At 42.7% G+C, this 24,150-nt stretch overlaps 1 non-coding gene across 1 annotated transcript; it reads left to right on the top strand.

Annotated features, from left to right (window-relative positions):
- Positions 1 to 23,658: 23,658 nt before the first annotated feature.
- On the top strand, positions 23,659 to 23,767 carry trnap-ugg (transfer RNA proline (anticodon UGG)). Its single transcript has 2 exons — positions 23,659 to 23,695; positions 23,723 to 23,767. It is a non-coding gene; the product is annotated as a tRNA-Pro (tRNA).
- The last annotated feature ends 383 nt before the right edge of the window (positions 23,768 to 24,150 follow it).

Here is a 24,150-nt window from a genome sequence, read left to right as displayed (position 1 = left end):
TCCTTTTTTCTATCAAATTCCATGGACTGTATCTCGTGGTCACTCTGATATTCACTTTGGTTATCTCCTTACTTTCTTCCTGATTCAGACACAAATGTTTGATCATCGATCAGGATAAAATTACATAAATTTCTCCTTCTTCAAAGTGCACTGATAGATTTTCAAAATCTAAGTGTTGCTAACATCTAATTATTGTTCAGTTCAGTAGGGGGTATAAATGTGTAATAATGTCTCAGTACATGAAGTAATGTGAAGATATGGCAGCGTACAAACTCACAATCATTGTGAATATCAATATTTATTTTAACCATATCAACACAGTTGAATTGATTTAATTATATTTCACTTCAATGCTCACATTCATTGTATTTCTTATCACAATAAGAGTGGACTATTTCTTGTGACAAAGTTATTTAAAATTCATGTCACTTTTTTATGGACACAAAATAGAATCAACACCCATTTGTTCTCTCCTTTACCAATCACAGTCAAGTTTGAATTGTACAATGCTAGCTTGATACAGCACGGAAACAGGCCATTCAGGCAGCCCGTCCATATTCCCTCAACTAAACTAACCCCATTTTCCTGTGTTTGTTCCATATCCCTCTGGACGTTTTCTATCCATGTAACTGTGCAAAAGTCTTTTAGATGTTATAATTGTACCAGCCACCATCTTTCCTCTCACAGGTCATTCCATATGAGGCAAACACATTTTGCCCCTCAGATCTCTTTTAAATCTTTCCCCCTTACCTTAAATATAATTTACACTGTAGAATCTTTATGACTGCAAAGTTATTAAAAGTTGAGAGGTATTTGGAAGCAGCATAATAACATTCATAGTTTAGTCATGACCGGAAGCAAATCACTTCAAGATATTGTGATCATTATAATGAACAACAGATACAAGTTGAGAAAATGTTGGATTGAAAAACAATTCAGTAGACACTTAGATATTTTCTAATCAACTCTGAGGTGCTTTGACACATCTTTGTTGAAGGTTGGAATTGAACCCATACCTCTGGTCTTTCAGTACAGACATTACCAAAGCCCTACATAATGTTCCTATGCAAGAAGGGCAGGACTATAATCACATACTTACTGTGATTACTCACGGGGAAAACTGCTCAGATATTTATTGTGATAAGCAGACTAGGATTGTGTTAGACAATTCCAGTGTGTAATGGACCGATAAAAGGAATTAGTAATTTCTAAAAATGTTGGAACTAAGCGACAATGAGCTTAAATAAATATAAATCTCATGATAATCAAATAATTAAATATGTTTCAAGCAATTATTAAGGTACTCAAAATTAAACTGCTTTGTAATGCACATGACTTGGAAATAAAGCATTAGTCATTCAACGTGACTATTATGCGAAAGATAATTTCCCTCATTTTCACAAAATTATGATTTCTAAGAATTCAAGATTTATTGTAAAAGAATAGAGCAAGCATTTGTTAATTCTGGTTTGTGTACACAAGAAACACGGGAAATTTATATCATGTTTAACATGAAAAATACTTAGCTCTTATCGTAATAATCAGAAATATAGAAATGTTAGCATTGAAATGAAATACAATCAATACAAGAACGCAAAAAACTGTGGATACTAGAAATCAGAAACAAACATAACTGATAACAAATTTAAGAATGATGAAAAAAATCCTTATTGCAACGTAATTGTGCAATATGTTGGAAAGAACTGAAATATTGATGTGAAAACTAGTTAGCCATCTCTTAATTGATAAGACTGATTAATAATCCTTTAATTAATATGAGATTTCAAATGAAAGAGAATGAGATAATTACTATGAGTGTTGGGTGAGAAAACTTTGCTTGATTGTAGGTGTGTTGACCTGAAACGAGTGTAAATATTTCATCATGGTACTGGCACTAAGAAATAATAGATTCAACTCTCATGATGGTGTGATAATTGAAATTACAATTGAAGAATAATTAATGTTAGAACTCAACACTTAAAATAATTCAATATTTTCAAAGCAGTTTGTACTGGATATTCATTAAGATCAGTAAACTGAGAATTAAAGTATTGGGTTAATTTCAAAACAAAAATCACACCTTCAGAGATTATTCATCAGAATAGTTTTGTCATTGAAAGAAACTTCAATTATTCAAGAATTCTGCATTTTCCTCATTTTCTGTCTTTTTCCCACAGGGATCTGCATTGGAACCCTTCTGTTTGCGGGACAAATATATGTAAGTGACACGGATTAAAATCTAATTTGGTGAGTTAATAAGTTTGCAGATGATACAAAGTTCAGTGCAGTTGTGGATAATGTAGAGGGTTGTCAAAGAATGCAGCAGAAAAAAGATAAATTGCAGATATGGGTAGAGAAATTAAAGGTAAAGCTTAATCCCTACAACTGTGAGGTGTTTCACTTTGGGAGCTCAAATATTAAGGAAACGTAGGTAATGGCAGGACCCTGAACAGCTTTGTTGTTCACAGGAATCTTGGCATTCAAGACCATGGCTCCCTGAAAGTGACCATGCAAGTAGACAGGGTGGTAAGGAAGGCAAATGACATACTTGCCTTTATTGGTCAGGGAACTGGTTACACGAGTCAGGATGGCATGTTGCAACTTTATAAGACTTTGGTTAAGGCATACTTATTGTATTGTATTCACTTTTGTTCGCCACATTATAGGACGGGTATGGAGGCTTTGGAAAGGGTACAGAGGGCGTTTAACAGGATGCTGCCTGGATTTGGAGACGTGAGAAAAAGAGATGGAAATGTGTTGCTGGAAAAGCGCAGCAGGTCAGGCAGCATCTAGGGAACAGGAGAATCGACGTTTCGGGCATTAGCCCTTCTTCAGGGCTAATTCTTCCTGAAGAAGGGCTAATGCCCGAAACGTCGATTCTCCTGTTCCCTAGATGCTGCCTGACCTGCTGCGCTTTTCCAGCAACACATTCCCATCTCTGGTCTCCAGCATCTGCAGACCTCACTTTCTCCTCAAAGACGTGAGAAAAACTCAGGTTGCTTTTTTGTGGAGTGGTGGAGGATGGAGGAAGAATTGATGTAAGTCTGTACAATCATGAGATACATAAATAGGGTTGACAGTCAGAATGTTTTTCCCAGAGTTGAAATGTCAAAAGTATGTGACATGCATTTAAGGTTAGGGGAGACAGTTCAAGGGGCATGTGAGGAGCAATTTGTTTTTTACAAAGTGAGTGGTAGGTGTCTGGAAGAACTTCCAGGGTTGATGGTAGAGGCAGATACATTAGGGCATTTAGATAATTTGGAAGTATTTGGACCAAGGGTAGACAGAAGGGGTGAGTTTATTTTGCATTATGTTCAGCACAACATTATGGGCCAAAGGGCCCATTCCTGTGTTGCACAGATCTTTGAGAAAAAAACTAATGTCTAACACATATTACATTTAATCTAATCAATATTTAGTCACTGGTGTCAAAAATAGGTATAAAATAAGTAGAGAATGAACTTGACTCTAATCTAAAGATATAGTTTGACATTTACACAGGTAATGCTTTGGTATTTTTTTCTGAATTTTCAGATTTGATGGAGATGTGTTGAAAATGTTTGCAGTTACTGATCTGCTGAACCAAAATTACCCCTTTTAATCTGATGATTGGACTAGAAACCTTTTAGAAAACTTGAAAATATTTGGTAAGGTGAGATGCATATCATAATTTAATCCTATATTTCTTATTGCCAATACTCCAATAAATTTTTTTTTTTTTTCACTCAATGCCAAAAAGATTGATTTTCTATCCAATGCTCAATGGAAATATCTGAATGACATTCATTTCAACAATCAAAGTAACCATAGCCTCTTCGATTAAGAGATATCTAATGACATTTCTCCAATAATTAATGTTTATTTCGGCACATTGTATGTTCAAACAGAAATGTGAGATTTCTCTTTATTATTCAGTTCACTGACAGCATATTAATAATTTAGTTATTGCTAATATCTAATAACTGATCAATCCAGTAAGGGATATAAAAGTGGAATTATGGCTCAGTGCATCAGGTGATGGAAAGATATTGTTCAATCTCCCAATTATTGTGAATATCGATGTATATTTTGATTTGATTTGATTATATTTTTCTTCCACGTGAAGGTTTATTGTATTTCTGATCTCAGCAATGGTTAAATATGTTAAAGCTAAAAAAATTCAAATTTGTGACTTTTTTTGTAAACACGAGAAAAAAACTTACATGTGTTTGTTCTTCCCTTTATCAATCAGAGTACATTTTGAATTGTTGGAAGTCGTACATTTGTGTAAGGAAGGGGAGCTGAATAGTCACAGTGGATAACTTATTTTTTGGTGATTCCATCTGCTGCTAAGCATTCTAATTATCTTTCCATTATCAGAAAAATTGGTTTAAACATATTCAGCAGTTGTATTTTTCATGAATTTACAATAAGCGCATGATATGTCTATTTATTTTTCCTTCAATTGTCATGATATTAATTTTTACGTAAGAGCCTATATACTTAGTACCATCATTATTGTGAATTATCATTTCATTCTCAGTCCATTGCATAGAAACAGTCAAATTAATTCCCAGCCCAATTATCGGAGTGAACACTGGTTAGTTTTCATTTGAGTCACAATTAATTATAATCCCACCCTTCCTTGGTGCGAAACTAATGAAAGGAACCTGTGGAACTCCAGTAGAGTGTCTCCCACGAGACCAGGAAGTGTGGGTTGAGTTCCCATCTTCAACAGAGATGCGCAAAAGCAGCTTAGAATGGTGATTAGAAAATATCTGAGCAAAGTTTGAATTGCTTTTCAATCCAATTATGGATTTGCTCTGTCTTTTGTTCATTCCAATAATCACAGAATCTGCAATTTATTATCTTCAGGTCATTAATAAATGTATGTATCACATTACATTGTCTCTAAATTTTAGATTTGAGGACACTGTAGTTTTTCAAATTTAAAATATCTAAATAATGACATTCATTTTATTTAATCAAAATATCTTACTACTTCCACTTATCTCACTTTGTGTATGATGGCTTCAATGCATTTTGCTAAGCAATTCTACTAAACAAAAAGATTTTGTTGACTTTCAATAGTATCTTTAGCACTCGCTTATCAATCTATTCCGAAACCAAAGAATCATAGAGTCATAGAATCCCTACAGTGTTCAAACAGGCTACTTGGCTCAACAAGTCCACACCGACCCTCCGAAGAGTAACCCACTCAGACACATTCCCTTGCTCTATTACTCGACATTTCCCCTGACTAATGCACCTAACCTAAACATTCATGAACACTATGGGAAATTTAGCATGGCCAACTCCCCTAACCTGCAGACTTGTATACTATCACAATGTTATTGAAATCAATGCTCACACAAAACACTATTCATAAAGCCAGGCAATGGTCTCATGATTATTTAATTACTGTTCAGTGGAATAATCTGAGTAACTGTCTTATTGTCCCGAAGATCAATCACCACAGTAAGCATCTGATTATCATTCCCTCCAGTAAATACAATGAGTGTCTTCTGAAATTTCTGTTCAGTAATTATCCAAGATACGTATTGCTCACAGCAGTGTTTATTCTTCCATTACGAGTGGCCAAGGATTCTAACAGCCATTGATCTTGATCTTATTGTTACTGAGTGCAGTAACCACAGTAAACATTTGGTTATAATTCTTGCCAATAAATACAAGAGCTATCCTCTTACTTTTCAGCCCAGCAATTACACATGATACTTGTTACTCAAAGTAGTATTTATTTTTATTACGATTGGCCAAGAGCACTAACAGCAAGACTTGTCGATAGTCCTGATTTGTTCATGTTTTCAAACAGGTTTTCAGTCTAATTATTTCAAAAAAAGAGTCATTTGACTTAGTTCAAATGTAGATGTAAACATTTTAGGATCATTTCCATTCAAAGTATTTATTTGCTTATTCGGATCAAACTTGAATTTGCTTCTGTAAATTCAATTTACTGTGTTTTCCATTCATGGAAGTACTCGTTAATTGGTCCTCATTTTCATCTTAAATCTGATGCAAATTTGAAATACTGATTACAGTGAAAATTATATGAATTGTGGGCGGCATGGTGGCACTGCTGTCCCACAGCGCCAGGGACCCTGGTTCAATTTCCACCTCAGGTAACTGTCTGTATGAAATTTGCATATTCTCCCCGTGTCTGTATGGGTTTCTTCCGGGTGCTCCGGTTTCCTCCCGCAATCCGAAAAATATACAGGTTAGGTGAATTGACCATACTAAATTGCCCGTAGTTTTAGGTGAAGGGGTAAATGTAGGGAAATGAGTCTGGGTGGGTTGCTCTTCGTAGGGTCAGTGTGGGCTTGTTGGGCCAAAGGGCCTGTTACCACACTGTAAGTAATCTAATCTAATCTAATCTAATCTATAAATGTGTGGTCTCTAAAAGAAAACCATGGAAGGCTGGATAGAATTCTTGAACAGCCTGTATATTTGAATGAAAAAACAATTCCTTCCTAAAAACAAAGTTAAAAAATCACACAAAACCAGGTTATAGACCAACAGGTTTATTTGGAAGCGCTAGCTTTTGGAGTGCTGCTCCTTCAACGAACTGATGTAGGAGCAGCGTTCTGAAAGCTAGTTCTTCAAAATAAACCTGTTGGTTCATAACCTGGTGGTGCTTGATTTTTTTTAAACTTTGTAGAGCCCAATCCAACACTGGCACCACCAAATCATTCCAAAAACACTCCACGTATGTACCTTTTAACAATTCAACAATCCTGCAACAGGATTACAATTCTCAGTGTATCTATTTTAATAAATATCTAATCAATATCTAACAACTACTGGAAAACATAAATCATTTTATCTGTTAAAACACAAAATTTAATTATCAATTCATTGGTATCACGGTATGTGAACTATATTTTCACTCTCCAGTGATGTGAAGTGACCCTTGGACATAAATTGTATGTTCTAAATTCACCTACAGCCAGATAAATCGGGACAAACACAAAATTAATCAAACTAAGTCAAACAGCAGCGAGGATCAATCAGTTCCAGGATGACCCAAATTTTCTTACACCTTGACTTCCAGCCAATGCCTGAGCATTATATAGCTCTCTTGGAAATGTCAACAATGACGGGTTTTTGCACCAACACATTGAATGATTTGAATCCAGCTATTGACCACATGTAGACATTTGTCACAAAGCTATCATTCATTGGGCGGCACAGTGAACCACTGTGCCTCACAGCGCCAGAGACCCGGGTTCAGTGCCCGCCTCAAGTGAGTGACTGTGTGACGCTTGCACATTCGTCCCGTGTCTGCGTGGGTTTCCTCCGGGTGCTCCGTTTTCTTCGCACAATTGTTTCCTGATACACTTCCTCCACGTATGGCTTTCCTGCACCAAAGTTTTTTTTTCATTTCTTGGTGGGCGGACTCGAATCTCGACTTTACTGCTGCTTGCAAAATTGTTCCTTCTCAATGATTCCCTGCCCCTATTCTTCCAATTAGAGGTCTTCTGCTCAACTTCTTTAATGAACAGCAATTTGTACTAATTTTCCAATGTAATGCCACTGTGCAACAATTCTCCCATTTACTGATACCCAACAATTCTCCCACTGCCTGACACCCTGACACCCTGTCATGGAAATTTAATCGACTCTAATCAATTGCTCGCAAGAGCAAAGGAAAGGCTTTATTTTTCAACCTCTGCATGCAGGGCCGCCAAAATACTTCGCAAAAGTGCCTTATGTAAGAGCTGTGAACAAAATTCACATATTCTTTTTATACTATTCTTATCACATGCTCAATGACAAGTGTTGTGAAACATTCGAGCTCATATTTTCTCATTCCCATGCCTTGAACATAATTGTCTTTATGATTTCCAAAGCTTTTTTTATGAACTCGGCTGCTCGCAAGGCCGGGTGAAATGTTTGCAAAGTTCCACGAAGACAAGCTGACTCCTCGACGCAGAATTCAGCAAAGTATTTGCATATTTCAGCGAAGTATTAAATTTTGCAAATCATTCTCTGACAGATTCCACAGTAAATGTTAATTTTGTTAATTTTCCATTACATTTTCCAATTTTTTGTCATTTTTCAAAAAGGACAGCAACCAGAAAAAAAAGCCAGATCGTCATACATCAAAAATAATTTATGAACACCAGGCATTTCGTCAGACACTCTAACAAAGCTTTGTGGTGTTTTTCCCACTTCCCTGGTTTGCCCGATACACCAGCCCATCTTCACACGTCACATTCATCAACGTCGCTGTAGGGTGTGGACAAGCAATCGGATCTTCCTTCTTTAGGGCCACGATAGTTTAACATTTCGTATCCTACTGCATTCATAAGCAAGTGGTGTCGGCAGGTACACAACTAGGTTCTTATTCAAAGCAGTATGAGTAAGACCAGTCCTACAACGAGTAGAACGATATGCGTCCAATGCCCCTATCCTCCATAAGGGACGTGAGCCATCGGGAGCAGGAGTCATCTTCTCGTGGAGGCGGTCATATAGCTGCCTTCATATCATTTATTAAACCAGTAATATTTTGGGACTCATCAGAAACATTAATACAGCATGAGGTACCTAACGTTTTGCAGACGCCCCCTCTCTCGGCCGGCAGGATGTCTCGTACTAATCGATTTTGTGTCACTGCTTCCTAACCACCATTAACTCAGTGTTAATGAGTGCTAGGCCTTCGTCCGTCTCATTTGCGAATACACCATATGGAAGGATGTTCTGCGAGTGTGTACCCATTCCAATGCAGAGGGATGCCCCTTCGAGTTCGGCAATTGCTGCCTTTTAGGGAGAACACTGTTGTGTTGGTGGACTGTATCGCGTTGCAGCAACACCCCTTTCTCCCCGGGAGAGTGGTGGTACACTTTCTCGCCACCTGGCCAGTTTATACCTGCCATCCTGATTAGATTAGATTACTTACAGTGTGGAAACAGGCTTTTCGGCCCAACAAGTCCACACACACCAGCCGAAGCGCAACCCACCCATACATTTACCTAACACTTAACACTACGGGCAATTTAGCATGGCCCATTCACCCGACCTGCACATCTTGGTGACTGTGGGTGGAAACTCACGCAGACACAGGGAGAATGTGCAAACTGCACACTGTCAGTCGCCTGAGGCGGGAATTAAACCGGGGTCTCTGCGGCTGTGAGGCAGCAATGCTAACCACTGTGCCACCGTGCCGCTTTATGGTCTGACCATTGATAAAGGAAAAAGCAATGTTTATGGTCGTATCATTTGCATATGTTGCTGTACAAGAGTCATTGTTCAAATATAGCATCAAGGTACACTGGGAGATACCCAAAATGAGTCTCCCCCGATTGGTGCAAATATACGTTTCTCCCCTGCAATCCACTGTCTGGAATGCTGTGGTCGGTAGCGTGTCAGGCGTGGGGCTGTAGTTATCCTGGATTTCGGGTGGTGATACGAGATTTGCCCAAATTGCCCCCCACTATCAGGGTCAGGCTAGTCGCCTCCCGTGGAAGCAGACAGCTGGCATTTCTCGCCAGGCTCTCAGTAATTTGCTGGGCAGTCTATCTTTGAGCTGTGTGCAAACATCCAACAAGTGTAGCCAACGTCGAATCTCTCGTTTTGTCTTATGACCAAAGCACAGGCTCTGATCCCTTCACATCTAGCAATGACTCTTCGAAGTTCCCAACCTACTGGCGTCGCATTTACGCCATTTATCTCCTGCAGGAAAATTCCCCTCCTGCGTCAAATTCGCTCTCTCGCCACGGCCGTCTCCCTTCGGGTTCGGGTGTGTCATTAATGACCTTTTCCCGGCTTGGGGTTAGGTCCATGATCTTGTACGATTGGTTGCCATGCCCCATTGCTCCTATGATCTGTAATACATTCTGCACTGCATCTCGGAGGGCGGGGGTGGGGCGACTGCTCCACTATATTCACCTGTCTACTGATGTCGGAGAAGGATCTATCTATTCCACACCACGAGACTCCCTCATTGCTCTTCTGAGTCTTACTATGATCATAGAATATGTATTTCCCATGACAGGTGCCCCTTTTGCCGTGGTGGCTACTACTAAGTGCCAGTCACCGGCGCACCATGGATCCCTGCATAAATCTTAATTATCGAATTTATAGTCGTCCTTGTTACTGAACGGCTATGGGTCGCATGCAAAGATCCACTTCGTCCTATCAGTTAAGATTACCGTCAGCTGCTTCATCCCAGACGCCCCTGCCCTTATGAATAGTCCTACCAGGGCGCTTGCCAACAGTTTGAACTGGGGCAGTCCCACATTTGCTTAAGTCTTCTAATAAATACTTGCTCTAAATTGGTTTTGGTGTTGTGCGATGTCTCCTCAGTCCCAGCTGCAAGTTTGTAATGGCTGGCGTGTATCCATGTGGCTGTTCCGGCGATCTTAACAGCTGTCTGTGCTGAAAGGCGTACTTGCAACGTTCCCAGCCACCTCTTCGCCTTCCTGTTTTCCCTCCTGAAGTCTTTCGCCACTATTCAGGCTCCAGGTTATAGATAGTACATCTTCCCTTCTGCTGATTGGGTAGTGCTGTCTTCACTTGATTCTGTATTTGGGACAGAAGAGTTTCATGCAGTAACACAACATCTCATCCTCACAGTGGCCTGTTATTTGGCTTCCCTAACATCTCGGGACAATTCCTGTGTTTGGGGCCAACCAAACAAAATCTCAAACGGGCTAAGATGAGCTCTCCCTCTCCTCCTAGATCTCATACACATTAGCACAACTGGAAGTGCCTTTGTCCATGCCATCCCTAGTTCCTCACAGCATTTTGTCAATTTATTTTTTAAGGTAGAATTTTCTCTTTCCGCTGCCCTACCGCTCGTTTGGTGGTAGGCACAGTGTTATCTCATGTTTATTCCCAAATACTCACTAATCTGCTGTAGGGCATTATGGAAAAATGGTGTCCCACTGTCACAACTAAGCCTAGAGTGCAGGTTTGCTCGCTGAGCTGTAGGTTTGACATCCAGACGTTTCATTACCTGGCATATGGAGGTTAGTGAGCTAGTGTAGTTTAGGTGGGCTTGGATCAGCGCAACATCGAGGGCCAAAGGGCCTGTACTGCGCTGTATTTTTCTATGTTCTTTGTTCTAGGTAACATCATCAGTGACGAACTCCAAGTGAAGAGAAGCTGTTATCTCCTGCTTTCTAGTTATATGTTTGTCCAGGATGGGGTTCCTGGGTTTTGTGGTGATGCCATTTCCTATTCGTTTTCAGAGGGGTTGATCGATACTATCTAGATATATGTCTTTTTTATGGCGTTGTGGTTGGAGTGCTAGGTCTCAAAGAATTCTCTGGCATGTCTTTGCTTAGCCTGTCCCAGGATAGATGTGTTGTCCCAGACGAAATGGTGTTTTTCTTTCATCCGTGTAAAGGGCTACGAGGGAGAGAGGGTCGTGTCTTTTTGTGGCTAGCTGGTGTTCTGTATCCTGGTGGCTAACTTTCTTCCTGTTTGTCCTATGTAGTGTTTGTAGCAGTCCTTGCATGGAATTTTGTATATGACGTTGATTTTGTCCATGGGTTGTACTGGGTCTTTTAAATTTGTTAGTTTTGTTTGAGACTGTTGGTGGGATTCCGAGGGGTCTTAGTAGTCTGGCTGCCACTTCTGAGACTTCATTGATGTATGGAAAGGTCGATAGGGTTTCTGGCTGTGTTCGGTCTACTTGTCGTGGTTTGTTCCTGAGGAATCTGTGGATAGTATTTTTGAAGTATCCATTCTTCTTGAATACGTTGTATAGGTGGTTCTCCTCTGTTTTCCGAAATTTGTCTGTGCTGAAATGTGTGGTAGTTCGTTGGAATAGTGTTCTGATACAGCTTCCTTTTTGCGTGTTGGTTTGGTTGCTGGTGTAGTTAAGTATTTGGTCAGTGTTTGTCGGTTTGCTGTATATGCAGACACACCAGAGAATTCCGAGAGGCCTCACACTCCAAACACAACGCCATAAACAAACACATAAATCGATTTACCATCTGTCAACCCCTCAGAAACGAATAGGAAATGACATCACCACGAACCCCAGGGACCCCATCCAGGACAAACATATAAATAAAAAGCAGGAGACAACATCTTCACTTCTCTTGGAGGTCGCCACTGATGATGTTACCTCGCCAGGTAATGAAACGTGTGTATAACAAACGTACAGCTCAGCGAGCAAACCTACACCCTAAACCTCAACCGGCGCTATAAACCTTGGGACTACTAAGCCTCTCAGAGATGCTCCATCTCGGAATTATTTCAGTTAGGAAAGCTTTGGTTACGGCACTGGCATTCTGTTTTTCCGTGAGGAACGCTTGCACCCATTTGGAAAACATATCAACTATTACCAGACAATACCTTTTCCCTTCGCAGGGTGTTAGTTTGGTAAAATCCAGTTGTAAATGTTCAAATTGTTTTTGGGGTTTCGGAAGTGCTACATGACTCATCTGTATTCCACTCCCCACATTATTGTGGCACATATAACACATCGTTCACAATATGAGTAATGAGTAAATCCCTCAATGGACCACTGTGCTGAAATGCTGTCATATCTCCCCTCTTTTGACACATGTTCCTTACCGTGTGTCAGTTTGGCATAGATTGGAAATAATGATCGTGGTAGAAAAGGTTTAACATTGGGGCCACACCATACCCCTTACCTCAAACTGCACTCTGCTTTTTCCCACTCAAACGTGTCTTCAAGCCTGGACTTCGACTGTGACTCCCGTACGTCTGCTGTTGGGGTAAGGATTTTTGTCATTCGCATGTCAAACCGATCATTTACCGGCTGCTGGGCTGCCGTCCTTGCCGCTGAGTCTGCCCTTGCATTTCCTTGAGAAACGGAATCGTTATTTTTCGTGTGGGCATCATATTTACACACAGCGATTGATTTAGGCAATACGACCGCTTCCAAGAGGTCAGACATCTGATCACGGTGTGTGATGGGCTTTCCGGTGAAGTTCAAGAAGTCCCTGTATTTCCACAGGGTTCCAACATCATGTGCAACTCCGAATCCGTATCTGCTATTGGTTAAATATTCGCTGTGTTTCCCTTAGCCAATTTACATGCCTCAGTCAAGGCAATCAGCTCCGCTGCTTGCGCTGACAGTTGAGGAGCGAGTGATCCCGCTTTGAATACCTCATGGGTAGTTACTACAGCATGCCCAATAAAATTCTGACCTATCTCCTTGCTCCTGAATGCTGACCCATCCACAAAAAACACCATATTTAGATTCTGAAGTGGTGAATTCTGCAAGTCTTGTCTAGGCAGCACATTTCATTAATTCCAGCGATACAATCATGTGGGTCTCTGTCTCCTTCTCCAGTGAGAGGATTAGCAGCATTCAGGACGTTACATCGTTTTATTGCAATGTTAAGCTTCTCCAATAACACAGTATTGTATCTGAGTCAACGTGCTGCCGACGTATGTGCTGTCCTTTGCTCGGAAAGCAGTAAGGATACTGCATGTGCGATCAGTTTGGTTAAGTCGCCATAGCCGATTATATCCCTGGACACTGCAACAGCCTTTTCAGCTGCAACCACAGCTCGCAGGCATTTACGCAATCCTGCCGCTACGAGGTCCAGCATAGCCGAAAAATAAGCTGCCAACCTGAATTTTCCCCCATGATCCTGCAACAACACAGATGCCATGCAGCCACGTTTCTCATCTACCTTTGACAGAAGGCTTGTTTGGATTCGGAATCCCCAGTGTAGGTGGACTTTGAAACGTCTTTTTCAATTCAACTCGGCCTTTGGGATCCATTGTAACGGACCTGGGTTCTGCTACCCTTTTCCATGGGTCATGTCACTTCAGGGCGCCTCAAGATTTGTGTAATGTGGGATAAACGTTCTTCAGTAGGAGCGTATGCCCAAAAAGAATAGCAATTGTTTCTTCATGTGAGGCCTTGGAATTTGCTGAATTACTTGCACTCTGTCTTGACCAATGGCTTTGCCTTGTTCAGATATTAAGTGACTGAAGAACTTCACCTGTTATTGCATAAATCGAAATTTTGCAAGACTGGCTTTGTTCCCTTCCCTCGTGCAATGCAAAGGAATCCTTCTCACATTGTTCCTCTGTCGGTTCCACTATTAAGCAATCGTCTACAGATTGCAGAAGCGCAGACCCAGGGGTTAAAACAAGAGTCTCCAGACTCCTGCGTAGAGCCTCATTATATATGGTGGGTGACTCACAGTAACATTGACCAAGTCGTGTGAACTCATAGGATTTCCCTTTGAATGAAAAAGCGATCCAAAATTGACTATCTGGGTGCACCGTTACACTAAAGAATGTATTTGCTAAATGCACAGCAGGGAACCATTTACTATGGGGTCTAAATTGAACTAATACAGTATAGGGTTTGGGAACATTTGATGCGCGCGGGACAACACTGTTATTGACTGCCTGTAGGTCTTGAACAAACCTCCATTCCTCCGGTTCACTTGGAATTTTTGCCTTTTTGATCAGAAAAATGGGAGTTCTCACCGGTGCGTTTACATAGGGGATTAACTCTCTAGCCGTTGGGAAGGATTGAAAGACTGGAGTAACTACGTTCATGGGTTGTAACTCTTATTGTGCCCTGCAAAGACGATACTCCGACTTCGTGGTTACTCGTATTGGTTCACAACCTCGTATAAGCCCCAAATCATGTTTTCCTTTTACGCATAATTCAGTAGGGACCGTTATTAATCTTGAGTCTGAGAATTTATCTTAGGGAATCGCCAGGCCAGCCTTCTAGGCTCTTCAGGGCTCGGGGGGGGGGGCGGGGTTACCTCGAATGTAAGTTGGACAAATTAATTTCTGCCTATATGTCCGCACATCTGCATTAAACCACATACCCACATCGTCCCAGAACACCCAACATTTCGTTCTTTATGCCTTTAGTACCCATGGCTCCAAATCCTGCCAGCAGTCACTGGACACCTTCGCCAGTGACACGCGAGGAGCGTAGCCTTCCACATCAAAAATATAGAGTTTACTTGCTGTCACAGGTACTTGACATAAGTTCACACTGACTGCACATCTGCCATCCCTTCAATAAAATTCGCTCAATAACAACTGACCTGGTTTAACCAATCTCCTGAACCAATACTTCTCTTATGGTTCCTCAGGGCCATCGTGGCGTATGTGTGCCGTGCAGTGCAGCATGTTCCCGCAAACAAAATCGGTGTTAATAGGATTAACATGGTTACCTGCTTCCAGGGCGAGTGAATTGCTCAATCAACTCATTGCTCTATGGCTTAATCGCCACTCATAGACATACACCAGGGGTCGTGGGTTGTATTTTGCAGTTTACACTTGTGAATCTTCCCTTTGAATTACCTGCAAACCGTCGGAGTACTGAGCAAATACAACCCCAGTCTCACTATGAGATCCCGAGCCATCAAATGTAAAGGACAGAATTCCGCTAACAAAATTGAGAATTAGAATGTATACACATTACTGATTTCACACAATATGGGTGCGGTAAAACTCTCTCATATCACGACGCCTGATACCTCCATTGAGTTCAGGAACATTCCACTCATCTTTATTGGCGTCAAATCTCTGCACTGTCTTGATTTGAGGAGTGAATGTGCTGGCCATGTATCTACCAAAAAGGTAACTGGTGTACCTTCCATATATAACATAGAGGTAGGCATCGACATATACACATCATTGTTATATTGAACATATTGTCCACACTTCGCAATCTCAATGTTCAATATAGAGTTGGGACACATCTCAGTGCCCGTTCGGTTAGTAGAAGTGATTAGCATAAGGGATTATTCGTTGCCAAGTATAAAGGAAAGAGGTTTACCTGTACCTTGTGGCCTGCCCACCTCAACCTCAGTCGTCCCCTGTCAGTCACCATGCTGTCCAGTCTCCAGGACCGATTGAGGCTGTCTGTGCGGGCACTGTCTCGACCAGTGGTCCATTGCTCCGCAAACAAAGCACCAGCCAGATCTATCTCTGCAAGCGCACTTCCGCGATCCCTTCCTCTTTTGCGAACTCCACCTGTTCCTCTCTCTTTTCCCGCAGTTCCTCCCTCCAACGGCTGAACGAAAATTTTCATCATAATAAGCTGAGGTTTATGTGATTGCTGTTCCATCTTTAATTTCCGGTTATGGTTCTCTTGAGCCAGCAATTTTTCAGCATGTATTACGTATTGTTCTATCTAATTCAGCTTTCCCGTGTCCCAGGTAATACACGGATATTATTACCTATTTTGTTGTTTCGTACTTCATTCCATTGATGAAGCTGCTACTCAGGTGTGCCTCAAACGGTGTGATCTCTGCCGTCCTTATGTCCTTGGATGGTATCAGTCCACAATGGACGTTATCGACTTTCGTGAGGTGCTTAAGGTACTGGGACATTGTCTCGACTTCTTTAGGAATTCTTTTCAATTGATTGTGGGTACGATATGCTATTGATGATTCAGCAGAACCTGAGGCGGCGACCGTTGACTTGGAATCTTCGCGAAGTGGATCTCGTAGGGGGGCTGTAGCTCTTCGAGGGGACCCATTAAGGTCAGGATCTGATCCAGTCTTAAGACACTGTACAGCTTCATTAGGTTGTTTTCCGTGTGTGTGTGTGTGCATGTGCGCTGGTGTTTGTACCTGTACTTGATCTATCTTTTATTCGAGATTTTCTTTCCCTGAAATCAGGCTCAGCCTTCAACATGTTATAAGCACTCCAATTCACAGGTTCTATTTTACCCTTCCGTTTCTCCTTCTCTCTCTCTCCTCCAACGGTGACCTCAACATTTGCAACTGCATGTTACTAAAACTTCCTTCCTCCAGAAAAACACATTTCTTGATTTACATTTTTAACTGCTTTACAGAAACTGGGCCATAATTATTTAGCATATATTGTATTTTTTCTTGACCATTCCGAGTTGTCTGTCGACCCTCTTTTTGTTCGCTCTTGCTGGAGCCGATTTTCATGGATATTGGAAAAGTGTTCATCTCTCTCTGTCTGTCTCTCTCTCACACACACACACACACGATACCATAATCTTCTCTTTGCCAATATAACTTCCTTCTACCTCCGGAGGTCCCCTCGCATTGGGCGCGACCGCCTCATTGCCTTGGTTTTCACAAACCAAGAACCCACGTAACCGGTACAGCTTTGGCGACTCCAACGCTGCCCATGGTGGATCCAAGTCTCAAACCACCGTTAACTTTGCTGTCTCTTAAACTCTGTAGAGACGGCAATCCTTTCCCTTGAGCTTTACTCGAATACCGCGTGAGAGTTCACTGGTCCCTCTTCCTGGTTCATTTATTCTCTTCGAACGAGTCTCTATGTCGGATTACTTTAGCCACAACTCTTACCTGGACCCTACTCGATTCAGAACGCGACTCTGGGGCGATCCACTTATCCCCAGGCCTCTCACGCAAAGGGGCCAATTCAGCGCTGGAGATGAAGTGAAAGACCTTCAAGGCACGGGCGCGTACACCTCCTGGGAATCTTCAAAATCTTACCCAGTCGCAGGGTCCCAGGCGAGCCCCCTAGTTTACTGCCGTAGAATTTCAATCGACTCAATGCAAATGCTACCAAGAGCAAAGAAAAAGTTTATTTTTGAAATTTGCAGAGTGGACCCGACACATTTGCAAGACGCCTCATAAAATGGGCGCCTGACGGTTTTCACATATTCCCTTTACACTATATATCGCCTTGCCTTATCACACCTCAAGCAAGGAACCTGGATCAGTCGAGTTCCTTTCCACACATGGGTTGCTTTTTCTAATTCATTGACTGCTGATATAATAGATTATTGGCCTTGAGAGTCAGCTGTAAAATAGGTTGAACTTTACATTTTTTCTGTCTTTTTGCAAAATTAGGTCCATACTTCTTTGTTTCAACCATGCTTTCACAGATTTCACAATAAATGATCATTTTCCATTACAGGGGATCAGGCTGACAGTGACTCAGTAAGTGTGATGGAGTGAGGATGATAGTGACACAATGAGGGTGAGGTGTCAGCGTGGTAGTGACGCAGACTGTCTGAGTGCATCAAGCCGATAGTTGCGCAGTGAGGGGGGTCAGAGTGATAGTGATGCAGTAAGTCTGAGGGATCAGACCGATAGTGACGCAGTAAGTGTGAGGTGGTCAGGGTGACAGTGAAGCACTTCGTGTGAGGGGTCAGTGTGACAGTGACGCAATAAGAGTGAGTGGTCAGGCTGATAGTGACCCCATAATTGGAAGGAGATCAGGCTGATAGTGATGCATTGTTACTGTGTCAGGCTGATTCCGACGCATAAAGTGGGAGGGGACAGGATGATAGTGACGCAGTAAGTGTGATGGGGTCAGGCAGAAACTGACGCAGTGAGTGTGAGATAGTCAGGGTGATAGTGAGTGAGTAAGTGTGTGCGTTCAGGCTGGTAGTGACACAGTAAGTTGAGAGCGTCAGGCTGATCGTGGCCAATAAAAGTGAGGTGTTAGGGGAATAGTGACGCAGTAAGTGTGAGGTGTCAGGCTGTTCGAGATGCGGTCAGTGTGAGGGGTGAGTCTGATAGTGAAGCAATAGGTGTGAGGGGGTCAGGCTGATAGAGACGCAGCAAGTGTGATGGGGTCAGGCTGATAGTGTCACAGTGTGTGAGGGGTCAGGCTGATAGTGATGCAGTATGTGTCCATAAGTCAGAGTGATCCAAATGCAGGAAGTGAGAGGGGACAGGGTGATAGTGACGCAGTGAGTGTGAGGGGGTCAGCGTGATGGTGACGGAGTAAGTGTGAGTGTTCAGGCTGATATTGATGCAGTAAGTTGAGGGCATCAGGCTAATACTGGCCAGTAAGTGTTAAGTGACAGGGTGATAGTGATGCAGGAAATGTGAGGAATCAGACTGGTCGACACGGTGAAATTGTGAGGGGTCAGGCTGACAGTGATGCGGGAAGTGTGCGAGTGTCAGGCTGATAGTGACGCAGTAAGTGTGTTGGGAGCAGAGTGCTAGGAACGCAATAAGTGTGAGCGGCTCTGGATGATAATGACATATCAGTATGAGGGGGAGGATGGTAGTGATCCAGTGAGTGTGAGGTGTCAGGATGACAGTGAAGCAGACCGTGTGAATGTGTCATTGTGATGGTGACATGGCAAGTGTGATGGGGTCAGGGTGACAGTGACGCAGATGCTTTCAGGGGGTCAGGTTGTAGTGATGCAGTAATTGTGAGGGGTCAGGGTGATAGTGACGCAGTGAATGTGAGATGTCAGTGTGACAGTGACGCAGAACATTTGAGGGGCCAGGCATATAATGACGCAGTATGGGCAAGGGGTCTGGATGACAGTGATGTAGATGTACTCACAGGGCCAGGTTGTCGTAAAGCTGTAAGTGTGAGTGTCTTAGGCTGATAGTGATGAAGTAAATGCGAGGGGCTAAGGCGGATAGGTATGTAGTAAGTGTGCAGGGGTAGTGCGAGAAGTGACGCAGTAAATGTGAATGTTGAAGCTGATAGTGATGCATTAAGTTTGAGGGGATCATGCTGATCTTGACCCAGTAAGTGTGACGTTGTCAGGGAGATAGTTACGCTGTAAATGTATGGGAGCACAATGATCTTGACGCAGTAAGAGTGGGGAGTCAGGGTGATAGTGACGCAGTAAGCATGAGTGGGTAAGTCTGATAGTGACGCAGTACATGTGAGGGAGTCAGCCGGGTAGTGGCGCAGTATGTGTGAGATGGTCAGGCTGATATTGATGCAGTTAGTGTGTTGGGGTCAAAGTGATAGTGACGCAATAGGTGTAAGCGATTCAGGATTATAGTGACACAGTGGGTGTGAGATACCAGTGTGATAGTGACGCAGTAAGTGTAATGGGTCAGGATGACAGTGACACTAAGTGTAAGGCCCTCAGTGTGATAGTACCGAGCAAGTGTGGGGTGTCAGGGTGGAAATGACGTCGTAAGTGAGAGAGGAGCATTGTGATCGTGAAGCAGTAAGTGTGAAGGGGTCAGGCTGATAGTGACACAGTCAATGTGACGTGGCATTGTTTTAATGACAAGATAAGTGTGAGGCGTCAGTCTGATACTGACACAATAAATGTGATGGAGTCAGGCTGATAGTGACACAGTAAGTGTGAGAGGTCAGTCTGATAGTGACACAGTACATGTGAGGGAGTCAGCCGGGTAGTGAGGATTCAGGATGATAGTAACATGGGAAGAGTGAGGGCGTGACTGAAAGTGACGCAATAAGTGTGTGGCGGTTAGGCGGATGGTGATGCAGTAAAAATAAGGCCAGCAAGGTGAAAATGGCAAAGACTGTGTGAGTGGGTCAGGGTGATCGTGATGCAGTAAATGTGAGGAGGTCAGGGTGAGAGTGACGCAGTAAATGAGAGAGGATCAGAGTGAGAGTGACGCAGTAAGTCTGAGGGGTCAGACTGATATTGACGCAGTAAGTATGAAGGGGTCAGGCTGATAGTGACACAGTCAGTGTGACGGGGGAGAGTTTTAGTTAGACAGTAAGTGCGAGGCGTCAGACTGAAACTGATACAAAAAGTGTGAGTGGGTCAGGGTGATAGTGACGCAGTACGTCTGAGGGGTCAGAGTTTTAGTAGCATGGTAAGCGTGAGGTGTCAGTCTGATACTGACACAAAAAGTGTGATGGAGTCAGGCTGATAGTGACGCAGTAGGTTTTAGGAGTGAGGGTGATATTAACATAGGAAGTGCGAGGGCGTCACTGATAGTGACGCAATATGTGTGTGGCTGTCAGGCTGATAGTGACGCAGTAAAAATGAGGATGTCAAGGTGAAACTGGTGCAGTAAGTATGAGGATGGCAGATGGAAAGTGATGCAGTAAGTGTGAGGGGTTCACGCTGATATTGAGGCATGCAAGTATGAGGGGCCAGGTTGATAGTGACGCTGTGTGCCGGCGGGTCCGGCTGATAACGACGCAGAAAATGTGAGTGTCTCAGTGTGACAGTGACGCATTACGTGTGAGAGGGTCAGGGTGATAATGACAGTGAAAGTGTGAGGGGGTCAGATTGATAGTGATGCTGTAATTGTGAGCTTGGTCAGCGTGATAGTGAGGGGCTCTGGCTGATAGCGACACAGCAATTGTGAGGGGGTCAGGGTTGTAGTGACGCAAAACGTGTGAGCGGGTCAGGTTAATAGTGATGCAGTACGTGTGAGGTGTCAGGCCGATAGTGACGCAGTAAAGGTGAGAGTGTTGGTGTGCTAGTGACGCAGTAAGTGTGAGCCGCTCAGGATGATAGTGACGCAATAAGTGTGAGGTTTCAGGTGGACACCCATGCGGTAAGTGTGACGTGTTCAGGGTGACAGTGACGCAGACACTTGGAGGGTGTCAGATTGAGAGTGACACAGGAAATGTGAGGGGACAGGTTGATAGTGACACAGTAAGTATAAGGGGTCAGGCTGATAATGATATACTAATTGTGATGGAGTCAGGATAATAGTGGTGCAGTGAGTATGCATTGTCAGGGTGATAGTGACACACACGGTGTGAGTGGGATAGAGTTATAGTGATGCAGCAAGTATGAGGAGGTCAGAGTGATAGTGTGCAGGGTCTGGCTGAAGGTGATGCAAGAAGAGTGAAAGGTTCAGGGTGATCTGGACGCACTAAGTTTGTGAGTCAAGGTGATAGTGATGCTGTAAGTATGAGTGGCTCAGGGTGATCTGGACGCACTAAGTTTGTGAGTCAAGGTGATAGTGATGCTGTAAGTATGAGTGGCTCAGTCCGATAGTGACACAGTACATTTGAAGGGATCAGGCTGGTAGTGATGCAGTAAGCGTGAGGGGGTCAGGCTGATATTGATGCACGAAGTGAGAGAGTGTCAAGGTGTGAGCAGGTTAGAGAGAGAGTGACGCCGTTAGTGAGTGGGGTTTGGCTGATCGGGATGCAGTAGGTGCGCATGTGTCAGGGAGTGAGTGATGCAGGAAATATGAGGGTGCCAGAGGGATAGTGACGAATTAAGTATGAGGGGATCAGAGTGGCTGTGACGCTATAATTCTGAGGGGATCAGAGAGATAACAACGCAGTAAGCATGAGGGGGTCAGGCTGTTAGTGACGCTGTCAGTGTGAGTGCCTCAGCCTAATTATGATGAAATAAATTTGAGAGAGTAATGCTGATTGTCAAGTGATAAGTGTGAGTGAGTTAGGCTGGTAGAGACGCTGTAAGTGTGAGTGTTGAGGCTCATAGTGAAGCAGTAGGTGTGAGGTGGTCAGTGTGATTGTGGCGCAGTAAGTGTGAGGGTCAAGGAGGTAGTGACATAGCAAGTTTGAGGAGGCTGTGTTGTGGTGACACGGGAAGTGTGAAGCTTCAGTCTGATACTTACATAATAATTGTGATGGAGACAGGTTGATAATGACACAGTAAGTGTAAGGAGTCAGGGTGATAGTAACATAGGAAGTGTGAGGGCGTGACTGATAGTGACAAAGTAAGTTATTGGCAGTCAGGCTGATAGTGACGCAGTCAAAATGAGGGTCTCGAAGTGAAAGTGGCGCAGTAAATGTGAGGGCGCCAGATGGATAGTGATGCAGTAAGTTTGAGGGGTTCACGCTGATATTAAGGCGGTAAGTGTGAGGGGTCAGGTCTATAGTGATGCAGTAAGTGTCGGCGGGTCAGGCTGATAGTGATGCATTCAAAGCCCAAATATCCAAGGCTCACTGTAGTGCTGAACAGCAAGACATCTCAAGGCGAAGACAAAAATCAATAGTTCTCATCCTGGTCATAAATCATAATGCTTCATTTTAAAATTGTCCTCTCCTGCTTCTCGATTCACCAATGAGGGAACAAAATTTAATTGCACCACCCTGTTTATCTCTTCAAATATTTTGCAACTCTCAATGAGATTACCTCTCTTGTTTTGAAACTGGTAAAAAAAGGTGGGATTTGCCCAATTTCAATTCAGAGGACTAACGTTCATCCATGATATCAAGGCTAATCACCATTAATGGCATTCCTCATATGGGATTAGTATCTTTCCTAAATTGAAGATTATAATTCCTCATACTGTAGTCCAAGTACGGTCGAACTGAACCACCGTACATTGGAAATAATGCTTCGTTCTCGTGCCATGAAATCCTTCTGCAGCTTTCACAACAGACTTCTACAACTGCTACTAGACTTCAATGACTTATTAAAAACTTCTCCAAGATGCATTTCTAAAAATCTGTACATCATACTTTCTACTTCAAACCTTCGACAAATAATCTCCACACATTTCCCTCCTGACAAGTATGATAAAATCAAATCGTTGCTATTTATTAGATCATGAGGGACATGGATAGGTTGACTCGTCAAGGTGTTTTTCGGCTGGTGAGGAAGTCACAATTTAGAAAACATCGGTTTAAAATTAGTGGGTAAGGATTTAAAATGGACGTCAGGGGCAACTTTTTCAGACGTGTCCAGAATGAGCTGCCAGAGAAATTGGTGGAGACTGGTGCAACTGTAACATTGAATAGCATCTGGATGGATACATGAGTAACACAACAGCATATCTAATTTGGCACCAGATGATGAGCAATTGAGTCAAAATCGATCGGACGCAGTGAGACAATGATCCTGTCTTCGTGTGGTGTACATCCGTGACTCTATAATTCGACGAAGAATTATTCCCACAACTTCAGCTGTGTCAGAATCGAGTTTGCGGTGAAAACCTGTCAATCTGCGAAGGTAACGTTCATCTGGGCCTCTGCAAAGGATTTGGCGAAATCTTTGGGTCTTGACAATTTGTTCTTCCAACAAATGAATTCAGTTGTTTTACTATGAAAATTGACGATCTGGCTGCAGCTGTGATGGCTGAGAGGTTAAGGCGTTGGATTTGGATTTGGATTTGAGTGAGTGAGTGAGGGACCCCAATGGGGTCTCCCTGCGCAGGTTCGAATCCTGTTCACAGCGTAGAATCTTTTAAAAGTCATTAATTCCTTTGCAGGATTTGGAGTTCGTGGAGCTTGAGCTTTGCACTCAATCGAAAGTAAATTTTCAACTGTGAAGAATCCGAAGTAATTTCAAGACTGACCCAGTCATCTAATTGAATAAATTATATGTCGAGACACAAAAAGCCACCAACTTCCAACACGAATCAGTGTCAACACATTTGTCGAACTATCGTGAAATTTGGATGTTCGGGGGGTGGAATTCAGCAAAACAAGAAGCAATGCAATACATTTACCTGCAGGTGATGATTTTTTTTAGGATCAGTTGAAAGTCAAGCTGAGAAAGTTCAACCTAATTTACAGCTGACTCTCAAGGCCAATAATCTATTATATCAGCAGTCAATG

This window comes from Chiloscyllium plagiosum, unplaced genomic scaffold (genome assembly GCF_037043375.1).
Source record: "Chiloscyllium plagiosum isolate Xiang-an unplaced genomic scaffold, Cpla_swu_hap1 HiC_scaffold_39, whole genome shotgun sequence".
Classification (NCBI taxonomy): Eukaryota; Metazoa; Chordata; class Chondrichthyes; order Orectolobiformes; family Hemiscylliidae; genus Chiloscyllium; species Chiloscyllium plagiosum.
This window is presented reverse-complemented; position numbering and strand designations above follow the sequence as displayed.